This window comes from Callorhinus ursinus, unplaced genomic scaffold (assembly GCF_003265705.2).
Source record: "Callorhinus ursinus isolate GAN/ISIS: 27379988/994484 unplaced genomic scaffold, GSC_fseal_2.0 scaffold12, whole genome shotgun sequence".
Taxonomy (NCBI): Eukaryota; Metazoa; Chordata; class Mammalia; order Carnivora; family Otariidae; genus Callorhinus; species Callorhinus ursinus.
The window spans coordinates 16425076-16436807 of NW_027397074.1; the positions used below are offsets into that span (position 1 = coordinate 16425076).

Here is an 11732-nt window from a genome sequence, read left to right on the forward strand (position 1 = left end):
GCTTGTGCTGCGTTTCCTGCAAGTTCCTGCATCAGAACCAGTTTATACATGCCTTTTTCTCCTGAGACTTCAGACACAGTCCATGGGACTGAACTGTGGATAGAGGCTGGGATGTCGTCTCCATTTTTCTTTTTTCTTCTCTGGTCACAGAACCCATGCATTAATCTTCTCACTGATCCTTTTTCCTCTTAAGCAAATTGTTGATGTGTCTAGATTCCTGAGAAGTTGTTGACTCCACAAAAGCAATCTCAGTTTGGGCCCCAGTAAGGGCTTCTCTTGGCTTGTATTTTACAAACACTTTTTGGTGGGAATTAATATTTTAAAGCAGTGCATAATACATCCTGCAACGATTAGCTTCGGTCCTCTTGAATAAACAGAAGAGACAGCTAACATGAGGAAGGATGTCTTCAGATTAGAAGTGTCTTGATCTTAGGTCACACGGATTTTCCCTGTTAGAGGTTCTTTCTTCTAAGATCCACTCTTAGGTCATTCCGAATTTTCTAATTATGATCCGTGTGGTATCAACTGCCACCATCAAGTAGATGTTCATAAATGTGCCTTCAACTTAAAAAAGAGGTGAACTAACAAATGTGATAAATCTGAAGGGATACTTCCATATGATTAGTTTCTTTTTGATTATCACTATGTCTTAGTGTATAGGAAGCACACTGGGTACTACATGCAAAAATGAATCATGGATCACTACATCAAAAACTAATGATGTACTGTATGGTGACTAATATAACATAATAAAAATTTTTTAAAAAAAGGAAGCACAAGATGTTACTGTATGATCGGGTTAAGGTAAGTTTACCTCTCTGGTTTTTATCCCATTGAGAAAATGGGGACACTGGCTCCAAGTTATTTTTAAAGCCCCTGAGCTCTAAAATTCATGATTCTTTAATTTTGAGATGTTTAATTCATTAATTAAATGATCTTACCTTTTCTCTTTGATACCTGTCAAATTTACTTCAAAACTAGGATCACACGCCATTTATTTTCTAATAAATTTCTGACAGCACGAATTACACATTCAAGGATCCCACTGATTTTGTTAGATTAAGCCTACATCATGCTAAGTGGGGTCTGAGAAAGAAAATCTTCTGTTATGGTTATCACACATACTACTTAATGGGGGGGGTCATATGAGGTTTCCAGGTGCTACTTATTTTTAGGGGGAGGTGATAATCAGCATTATTATAACTATCAGGCAACCTTCTATATGTTGTTTCTTCATCTATTTTCATTGCTTCTATATATTTAGATGTGAACTGACACTAAAACCAATCACTTTTTAGGTGTGCCAGTTGGGTTTAGTTGTGCCAGAAGAGTTTAATTTTGGAGAGAAAAGTGATAAAACAGCTTTGACAGCATAAGTTTGATAGATAGACATTTTTGTGGAATAGAGCCATAACTCACCCCCCCCCTTGGAAATCTGTACTTGCTGCAAAACTAGCTAATGTTATGACCTTCCACTCCATTTGAACATGTTGGAAAAATTAATTTCATCATTGTATTCCATTATTATATGAGTAAACAGTTTTGGGGTATCTTATCCTCTCTGTTTACCAGAGAAAGTGTTTAATTTTTGTTTAGGACTTTTTTTTTTCAACTTTCTCTTCTCTTTTAAAAACATAGTCTTCATGGGGCGCTTGGGTGGCTCAGTCAGTTATGCAGCTGCCTTCAGCTCAAGTCATGGTCCCAGGGTCCTGGGATTGAGCCCCGCATCGGGCTCCCTGCTCAGCGGGGAGCCTGCTTCTCCCTCTCCCTCTGTCTGCTGCTCTGCCCACTTGTGTTCTTTCTCTCTCTGTCAAATAAATAAATAAAATCTTTAAAAAAAAAAACATAGTCTTCATACCCTTATGGATTCTTTATGTTCTTCCCAGAGTTGATTGCTTTTAAAGTTTTTTAGCCTTACCATTTCTTCTGAACTCCATGTTTGCTTTTGATTTTTCAGTTCAGAAACCAAGACCCTGGATGTCCCTTAAAATAATACTTTCCTTTCTTATTAATATCTTTAAATCCTTAGCTATGTACATTTACATAAAACCACTGAAACCTAAGAGTGAGGAATTGGTAATTTGAACAATTTTTAAAAATAAAGTTACCATGATTGCTGCATTAATTCTTTATAGTTTATATGAGTTAAAGTGATTAGAGTGGCCATAATGATCCCAACATTTCTCTGAACTACTGAGATCTAGCATTTTGGCTACATAATTGTCACCTTGACACATTTGCAAAGGACACTCACTTTTCACTTGAATATTTTTTCTTATTGCTGTTTTTCTACCACTCGATGGTTTCTTAATGCAAGTATCTGCCACAGGGTTTCTAGTGTCTTAGTGTATATAGTATCAAAGTCATGATAAAGACCTATGCCAGTATTCCTATTGCAGATTCAAAATATGTCGTCTCTCTTATAAAAATAATGCACTAATCCTCTGTTTACTTTTCATCATCTAAATGCAAGAGATCATTGTTTAAAACATACATTTTCAAATTTTCATTAAAGAATGAAATGAAATAATTTTATTAAAGAGGCGGAATAATAAGAATGATGTAATTTTCTACATAAATAAAAAAATAAGAAAAAATAAAAGTTATCCATAGCTTTCTATCGCTGGGTAGCCACTAGAAGTATTTACACTTAAGCAATGTAATTGTGATCTGTTAGCTTTTAATTAGTGAGGTCCTTTCTTCTCTTATTCTGAAGTAAATTGTTTAAAGCATTATGTGTGCTTTATGGCATTTCTGAATAACAAATTTTTAGACAGGCAAGAGTTAACCTTTGCCTAAATTTCCTGTAAGAATCTGAGACTGAATGATAATCACTGAAATTTAAAGTGATTGACAGCGATGTAACAGAATTTTATCTTGTAAAAATTATGTAAAAGAAAAAGCATTATAGTATATAAAGCTTGAAACAGATGATAATATTCTGACATTTGGGAGACATTCAAGTGCCAGAATTTTATAACTCTTTCAAAGATGCGTGTTGACCTATTCAGAAAAAAGATGTCCTGATCCACAACCCAAATACCATAAATTCCCTTTTCATGTCCTCAAGCACTAAAGAAGAGCAGTGCCCATGTTAATATATATTTTCTTTGCCATCTTCCAAAACTTCATGACCTTTCTATCCTTGACTTAATTATACAAGACAAACAGAAATTATTTTCCCTGTGGGTTTACTTATCCCCTAGTATTGAGCAGAGGGAATGAGTAATCATAAATGTAAGAATGGAGAATAGAAGTTATATAAAGAAAACAAATTGGAGAGTAGTTACTGGCTTCATAAAAACATTCATTTTATTTTGAAAAGCCCTTATTTTCTTTAACAAAGTATGGTTACATTTAATCACAAACATTTTTAAGAACTAATATATAAAATTGTATATATTGGATTTGGAATTACAGTGCAATTATTTTATAATGTATCTGGTAGTTTACTCAGGTTTTACTCAAGAAATATTTATTGAGTGCATCTTTATAATACACCTTTTGAGCAAATATACTTCCTCTGTTTGGGGAGGCATTATTTAATACTAACCATATCAACATTACTGACAGGGAGCTGTGGTGAGACTTGTTTTAAAAATTGTTCCAGAATGATTTTTTTAGGGCATAGGATTAAGCACTGATTCAAGAACCATATGGATGCCAAATTGATACTATTTTCCAGAAGGTATTATGATCCTATCCACAGTTGAAGAAATTATCTAGGAAAGTAACGGTATCTAATATGTGTAGGGTAAATAATATTTCTGTGTATTTTGTTTTTGATTATCTTACTCTGGGGGTACAGAGAAAAAGTTGACAGTGATCAGCCTGTGTAAGGGATCTCTTTCTGAAAGATAAAAAGATAGAAGATAGAAAGGAAAGACAGAAGAAATGATATTAACATTTAAATAATAAGGATATTTTGACTCAGTGTGTTCAGGAACTAAATATAACTGTGCTGTTTCAAAAGATCCCAGCTGGAAGAATGTTCCCATTTATTAAATCTGTCTCTCAAACTCGCTGATAAAGTTTTTGAACCAATAGATCTTAAAAGGAAATGCATCAAAAAGTAATAAGCATTTCAGCGCTAGTTCTGAGGTAACAATATTCAGTTGAGAGACTGGTTGAGATTCTACTTTTATGCGTAAGAGTTCGGAGGTATCCTAAGAAAAGTCAGCTGCCTTTGGCATTACATTTATTCCATTATAAGTGATACTTCATGAAAGAACTTTACTCTCTTTACAATTAGGAAGATCGGTCCTCATACCAAGAATGAGCCACTGACATCACTTCCCCTCTTAGTTACAACTTTTCCTCAGACAGCATGCTCAGGCTCATTAGTGTCTCAAAGAATGCGATCAGGGATAGGAGGGGTGAAATGGAGTTATGGTGGAGAAGCAAGGACTGAGGAATTGATGTGGTACCATTTCTCTCTTTCCCTTTTTGTGCACATACCCAGTTAATGGACATCTGAGGCTCCATTTAAAAAACATGCATAGAAAACTTGAGCCCTGTAGATTGGTTATAAAGAACTAAACTGGGTGATGGGTAGTAAGGAGGGCATGTGTTATGATGAGTGCTTGGTGTTATACACAACTAATGAATCATTGAACACTACATCAAAAACTAATGATGTACTTACTATATGTTGGCTAACTGAACATAAAAAAAAAAAGAACTAAACCACACAGTGAATTATCAAAATAGGTAAATAAGTCATTCTTCAACAGCCAGATGCCCTGTAGGGCAAAGTCAAGTAAGGTGAAAGTCCTTGACATAAGTCCTTGAATAGTTTAGTTCTGCAAAGGTGACCCCCCCCAAAAAAAAAGAAATCAACTACTATGGTGCCACATAGTACAGGTGGTATGATATATAGGACTCTTTAGAGCCATAGACAGAATCCTACTATACTGAGAAGAAAGGCTTTTGGGAAAAGGTGACCCTGGTAAAGGGATGAGAATGACTTAGCTAGATTAATAAGAAGGAGAAGGTTAGAATTTTTAGAATGTCCTAAGAGCTTGTGCCAGTATTCATGCACACTTGAAGGTATAAATAATACATCAAAGCAGGTGCTCTAAATGACGGTGGGAGAGTATTGGAAGCTGCAACTAAGAGAGGTCGTCAGAAGACCAGATCCTGGAGGGGTATTAGTTATAGATAAAGATGACACATTTTACCCTGAAAGCTATAGAGAGACACTGAAATCCTTTTTAGACCTCATCAAGTAAGGAAATAACCTCTATTCTGTTCTACAATAGTTGACATGTCTAGGAAATTACTATATGCCTTGCCTTAAATATGAAAAAGTGTCCTAAATGAAGAGACAAATTTTGGCTTTGTTAGGAATAAAACTTGAAAGTTAAAAGAGCAGACTGCTACTTTTGGAACTCTTGTTCAGAACTAATGAAGATAACTAGGGTATTCCTGAATATTTTCTGCATACTTTTATCTAATTGAGTTATGTTGTTAAGTTGCTTTCTCTTGATGCTCCTAGTTTATATGGTGGAAAATAACAAAATAGCACTTCAGAAGCAAGCACACAAACACTCTATGTTATAATGAATTTAAAATATGAAAATTTACAGACAGTCCATAATGGACATATAGATTGCTGTGAATTTACACACACACATGTACCTACCCCCTACAAATATATGTACATATAATATTGAACCTTTTCTTTCTTAAGCATTTGTTAATTTTTCCTAACATATGTTGCCTATAGTTTGTTTGAACTCTCAGTAATTTATTCAGCTGCATTTGATAAATGACTCATGAAATTCCTCACATTTTTTATCATTTCGATACAGCAGTACAGTACTGCCCTGGGTTAATTTACTATATCCAGTAATTTCAAGTAGAACAATGACTCCTAGCTAACAAATATTTTCAGCTGATTTCCATTTCTATGTAACCTGCTCTGACTTTGAATAGGTGTTACATAAAAGATATATAATACACTAATCTCAATGAAGAAAATGGGAAAACTGCAATAAAAACATGATGAGTTTACAAAGTTTGTTCAATTTGAAAGTTGTATCTAGCATTTTATAGAGCTTTATAGTCTATTTTAAAATATATTTTTTTAAAGATTTTATTTATTTTTTAACAGAGAGAGACACAGCGAGAGAGGGAACACAATCAGGGGGAGTGGGAGAGGGAGAAGCAGACTCCCCACAGAGCAGAGAGCCCAATACGGAGCTCGATCCCAGGATCCCGGGATCATGACCTGAGCTGAAGGTAGTCGCTTAACCAACTGAGCCACCCAGGCATCCCTATTTTAAAATATTTTAAGTAAAAAAAAAACCTGTTTCCATTTATTGAGTGTTGGAATCCCTGATGCACCACTTCCTGGCCAAATGGGCTTTGGACAAAATTTTTTAACATATGTAGGTCTCAATTCCAGCATTTGCAAAAAAGGGATAATCATATACTAATAACTTCACAGATTTCATGAATTCATGCATGTAAAGACCTTTAAAACAATCACTGGCAGGTAATGAGCACTTAGTATTTATTAACTGGTATTATTATTGTTATTATTTTACTTTGAGGTTAAGTACCTGGGTTCCTGTATCTTGTGTTAGGGCAAAGTTAGTTGCATCTGATTCCAAATCCATGTAAGTGTGATCTATAGTGTCCCTTTTATTTTTCTCCAAGCTGTAATATTATGACCCTTTCCCTTTGCTTCACTGGTTTTAAATACCCTGCTGAACTTTCAAGGATTAGTTCAATCCTACATATCTTGTTAAGGTTTGTCTAAACACTTCATCCTACAAAGCTCCTTCTTTGTTAGCATTTTGTCTTTCTGACCTGTCTTCTCAGTAATAATGTATTAATGTCAGAGAGATTTGTAATTTACCAGCGCCTTGCAGATTACATGCTTGGTTAATAAGTCTTTCTCATTCCTTCTCTTCATCATCATTCCATAAATGAGAAACTGGATTACCTGGATCACAGAAAGACTAGGTGAATTATTACCCAAATTTTCAAACTCTTTCCAATGTGTCACCTTTATTAGCCATAACTCACTCCTTCCCTGGGCTTATCCAACCACCCCTTTTAGTAACTTTTTTTTTAGACCCTTTGTGTACATTTGCAGCTAAAGTTATATTGAAAGGATGACTGAAATAAGATAATTTTTTTAAGTGCTACAAATGATACACATTGGCCTTTTCCTAAATCACCTACTTGTTCTAGAAAAATTCAAATTTGATTGGCACAATTTTCTTCTCTAAGAAAAAGCAGCTTTCAGCTAGGGAAAGTGAAAGCTTCATCTACTGAGTGTCATTACAGAACTGTGCCCCAGAACAGAAGCTTCCAAATTCTAAGAAAGCATAATTGGATGTTCTACCCGGCAATGATAATATGGTTCATTTCATGATCAGATGAGATTGAGAGAGTTGAGTCTTTTCTGATATTCAAAGTCACGTGGTTGTTTTCCTTTAATTTAGCATTTCGATAAAGCAAGATTTATACTTCAGAGATCAATTTATACATTGAGATAAAGATTTTGATTCATAGATCAAAATACAGGAACAAAATTTATTTTGTTTTATTATTATTATAGTATATTCTTAGTGATGTTTTAGTATTAGATTATTCGTGTTTCAAAAAATGATCTTGCTGAATAGAATCAGATGATTCATTCTTCTTTCCATTGTGGGGTATACAAATTTGGATTATGTAGGAGCAGTGCAGGAGAAGATAACAGAGATAATAAAAAAAACCTTTCAGTACATGCCTTTCACACATGTAGAATCTGCCTGCTTCTGTGAATGGTTTGTGACCCTCTAAACAGAGCAATACCAAAATAACATGGTTTGGAATGGCCTCTCCCCACAGAATGTGCTGGAAGCCACATGGAGGATCTTCATCTGTGTTTTTGATAAAAGACGCTTTGTTGTCAACTTCATCACTTTAAGGTCTACTCAGAATAAGGAAGCTGAAAGCAATAATCCAAGAGTTTTTGGTGCATTTTATCTATTCTAATTAAAAAAAATAATATGCTTTTTTCCATTGGATATTTTTTCCTGATTTGTCAAAGATTAGTTGACTATAGAGTTGAGGGTCCATTTCTGGAGTCTCTATTCTGTTCCATTGGTCTATGTGTCTGTTTTTGTGCCAATACCATGCTGTCTTGGTGATCACAGCTTGAAGTCAGGGAACGTGATGCCCCCAGTTTTGTTTTTCTTTTTCATCATTCCCTTGGCAATTTGGGGTCTTTTCTGGTTCCGTACAAATTTTAGGATTTTTTTGTTCCAGTTCTTTGAAAAATGCCAATGGTATTTTAATAGGGATGGCACTGAAAGTGTAAATTGCTCTGGGGAGGATAGACATTTTAGTAATGTTTATTCTTCCAATCCATGAGCATGGAATATTTTTCCATCTTTTTGTGTCTTCCTCAATTTCTTTCATAAGTGTTCTGTAGTTTCTAGAGTATAGATCTTTTACCTCTTTAGTTAGGTTTATTCCTAGGTATCTTATGGTTTTTGTTGCTATTGTGAATGGAACTGATTCCTTAATTTATCTTTCTACAGTTACATTGCTAGTGTATGCAAAAGCAACTGATTTCTGTGCATTGATTTTGTATACTGCCACATTGCTGAATTGCTGTATGAGTTCTAGTAAAATTTGGGGATGGAGTGTTTTGGGTTTTCCAAATAAAGTATCATATCATCTGCAAAGAGGGAGATTTGACTTCTTCTTTGCCAGTTTGGATGCCTTTTATTTCTTTTTGTTTTCTAATTGCTGAGGCTAGGGCTTGTAGTACTATGTTGAACAGTAGTGGTGAGAGTGGGCATCCCTGTCGTGTTAGACAGCTACATATAGAAGAATGAAATTGGACCATTCCCTTACAGCATACACAAAGATAAACTCAAAATGGTTGAAAGACCTCAATGTGAGACAGGAATCCATCAAAATCCTAGAGAAGAACATAGACAATTACCTCTTTGACATCGGCCACAGTAACTTCTTTCAAGACATGTCTCCAAAGGCAAGTGAAACAAAAGCAAAAATGAACTTTTGGGACTTCATCAAGATGAAAACCTTCTGCACAGCAAAGGAAACAGTCAACTAAGAGGCAGCCTACGGAATGGGAGAAGATATTTGCAAATGACATTACAGATAAAGGGCTGATATCCAAGATCTATAAAGAACTTCTCAAACTCAACCCTCAAAAAACTAATAACCCAGTCAAAAAATGGGTAGAAGACATGAACAGACACTTCTCCGAAGAAGACATACAAATGACTAACAGACACATGAACAAATGCTCAACATCACTAGCCATCAGGGAAATACAAATCAAAACCACAATGAGATACCACCTTACACCAGTTAGAATGGCAAAAATTAACAAAACAGGAAACAATAAATGTTGGCAAGGATGTGGAGAAAGGGGAACCCTCTTACACTGTTGGTGGGAATGCAAGCTGGTACAGCCACTCTGGAAAACAGTATGGAGGTTCCTCAAGATGTTAAGAATAGAGCTACCCTATGTGCTGTGGTGAGTGCTGTGAATTGTGTAAGACTGATGAATCATAAACCTGTACCCTTGAAACAAATAATACATTATATGTTAATAAAAATAAAAGAAAAAAAAAGAATAGAGCTACCCTATGACCCAGCAATTACACTACTGGGTATTTACCCCAAAGACACAGACATAGTGAAAAGAAGGGGCATGTGCACCCCAATGTTCATAGCAGCAATGTCCACAATAGCCAAACTGTGGAAGGAGCCGAGATGCCCTTCAACAGAAGAATGGATAAAGGAGACGTGGTACATATATAACAATGGAATATTACTCAGCCATCAGAAATGATGAATACCCACCATTTGCATCAACATGGATGGAACTGGAGGGAATTATGTTAAATGAAGTAAGTCAAGCAGAGAAAGACAATTATCATATGGTTTCACTCATATGTGGAACATAAGAATAGTACGGAGGACCATAGGGGAAGGGAGGGAAATCCAAAGGGGGAGAAACCAGAGAGGGAGATGAGCTATGAGAGACTATGGACCCCGAGAAACAATTTGGGGGTTTCAGAGGGGAGGAGGGTGGGGGAGGGGGTAACAGGGTGATGGGTATTGAGGGCACGTGCTGTGATGAGCACTGGGTGTTATACTTAACTAATGAATCATTGAACACTACATCAAAAACTACGTACTATACAGTGGCTAACTGAACATAATAAAAAAATGCTTTTTGTACAATTGGGGTATGTAAGAAAATAATCTCTTTTGCTTTTCCTTGTCCTGTCTATATATCTATCTGTATATCTCCATGGCAATTGTCCATTTTTAATCTCAATTTTAAAGCCTTTCCCAAGAGTAGCCTGCCTTTTATAAGATAAGGATACCTATGTTCTAGGAAACTTGTGTTCTGATTTGGCAATTATAGATGATTATCCATGAACAAATATTTTGACCTCTCCAGGATTCCATTGCCTAATCTCTAAATGAAGCTGTTGGATGAGATAACATCAGATGCTTTTAAGGTTTAAATAATTCTATCATATTAGATCTTCTTTTAACATTTCTCCCTCTCTTTTCTCTCTCTTTTTACTTTCTTCCTTCCTTTTGATGTCAGAAACTATTCTTGGAACAAAACATATAACACCTCTGCCTTTATGGAGCTTATGTTATATTGATCATAAGTTGAAGAAAATAAGTCTATGGTTATATAATGGGGATGGGGAGTAAGATCAGTGCAATACTCCCAGAGTAGTGCGTGGTCTGACAAGAGAGGTCTGCTGCAGTCAGTTAATCATATGGTCAAAGGGAATAAAATTGACTATCCCTACTTGATTGAATTAAGTAAGCTCTACTGGATTTTCAGAAAAACTGTAAAGAATCACAGTCTAACAGAGAGATCTGAGACTCAATCAGATACTCCTATATTCCCTATGTTTCTGAACAGAGCAGGACACCCCCCTGCTTGAAAAAGGGGAAACTTAAGAAATGATGCCATTATAACACTAAATGTATTGACTATGAAAATTGTTCCAATCTTTCATCAAATGGAATGGGTTAATTTAGTAAATATATAGGGAAAGAGATAAAAAAGTTTGGGGGAGACTGTTGGATCCTGGCTCAATACTTGCACTAATTCCTGATGTTATAGAATCTCAGTGAATTATATTAGTAAGGGAGAGTTTGAAGGTAAGGGGATAAATGAAAATGAGCTAAATATGCCTAAGGCAAGAATCAGTAGGGTGTCTAACTCCAGGATCTCCCCACTTCCTGGTTGTAAAATTATATAGGTGTGCTGGAGCCATTTTGTATCTACTTACAGAGTTGATGGTGTACATCTCTTTCTTTCTGCAGTTCGGTAACTTGCCTTTGGTAGCTCAGAGGTGGCCAGAGTGGAAGTATTTATGGAAATTGACAAACACTACAAATCAAGATATATTTTTCCCCCAGAAAGCTGTTTTTAACAATTTACCAGCACAAGAAAAATAACAAATCCCTATACTGGCTCCCTTTAATTTTTAATGAGTTATTATACTGGGAAGGCAAAGTGGAAGTTTTGGGTTATTTCTATAGGGCAAAGAACTCTGGTTGGGTTGCAGGATATAACTGGAAATTGTGCTCTGGTGGGGAGGAAGGACATGTGCATGGGACAGTTTAGATCTTATTAGGTGGGGACATTTTGGATTTAGGGAACAAGGGTGTGTGTGTGTGTGTGTGTGTGTGTGTGTGTGTGTGTGTGTGTGTGT

General features: G+C 35.7%; 1 long non-coding RNA gene across 1 annotated transcript in view; it reads left to right on the top strand.

Annotated features, from left to right (window-relative positions):
* LOC112825153 (uncharacterized) overlaps window positions 1-11732 on the top strand; it is a 322912-nt gene that overhangs the window by 281903 nt on the left and 29277 nt on the right. The gene's annotated exons all lie outside the window — the stretch shown is intronic.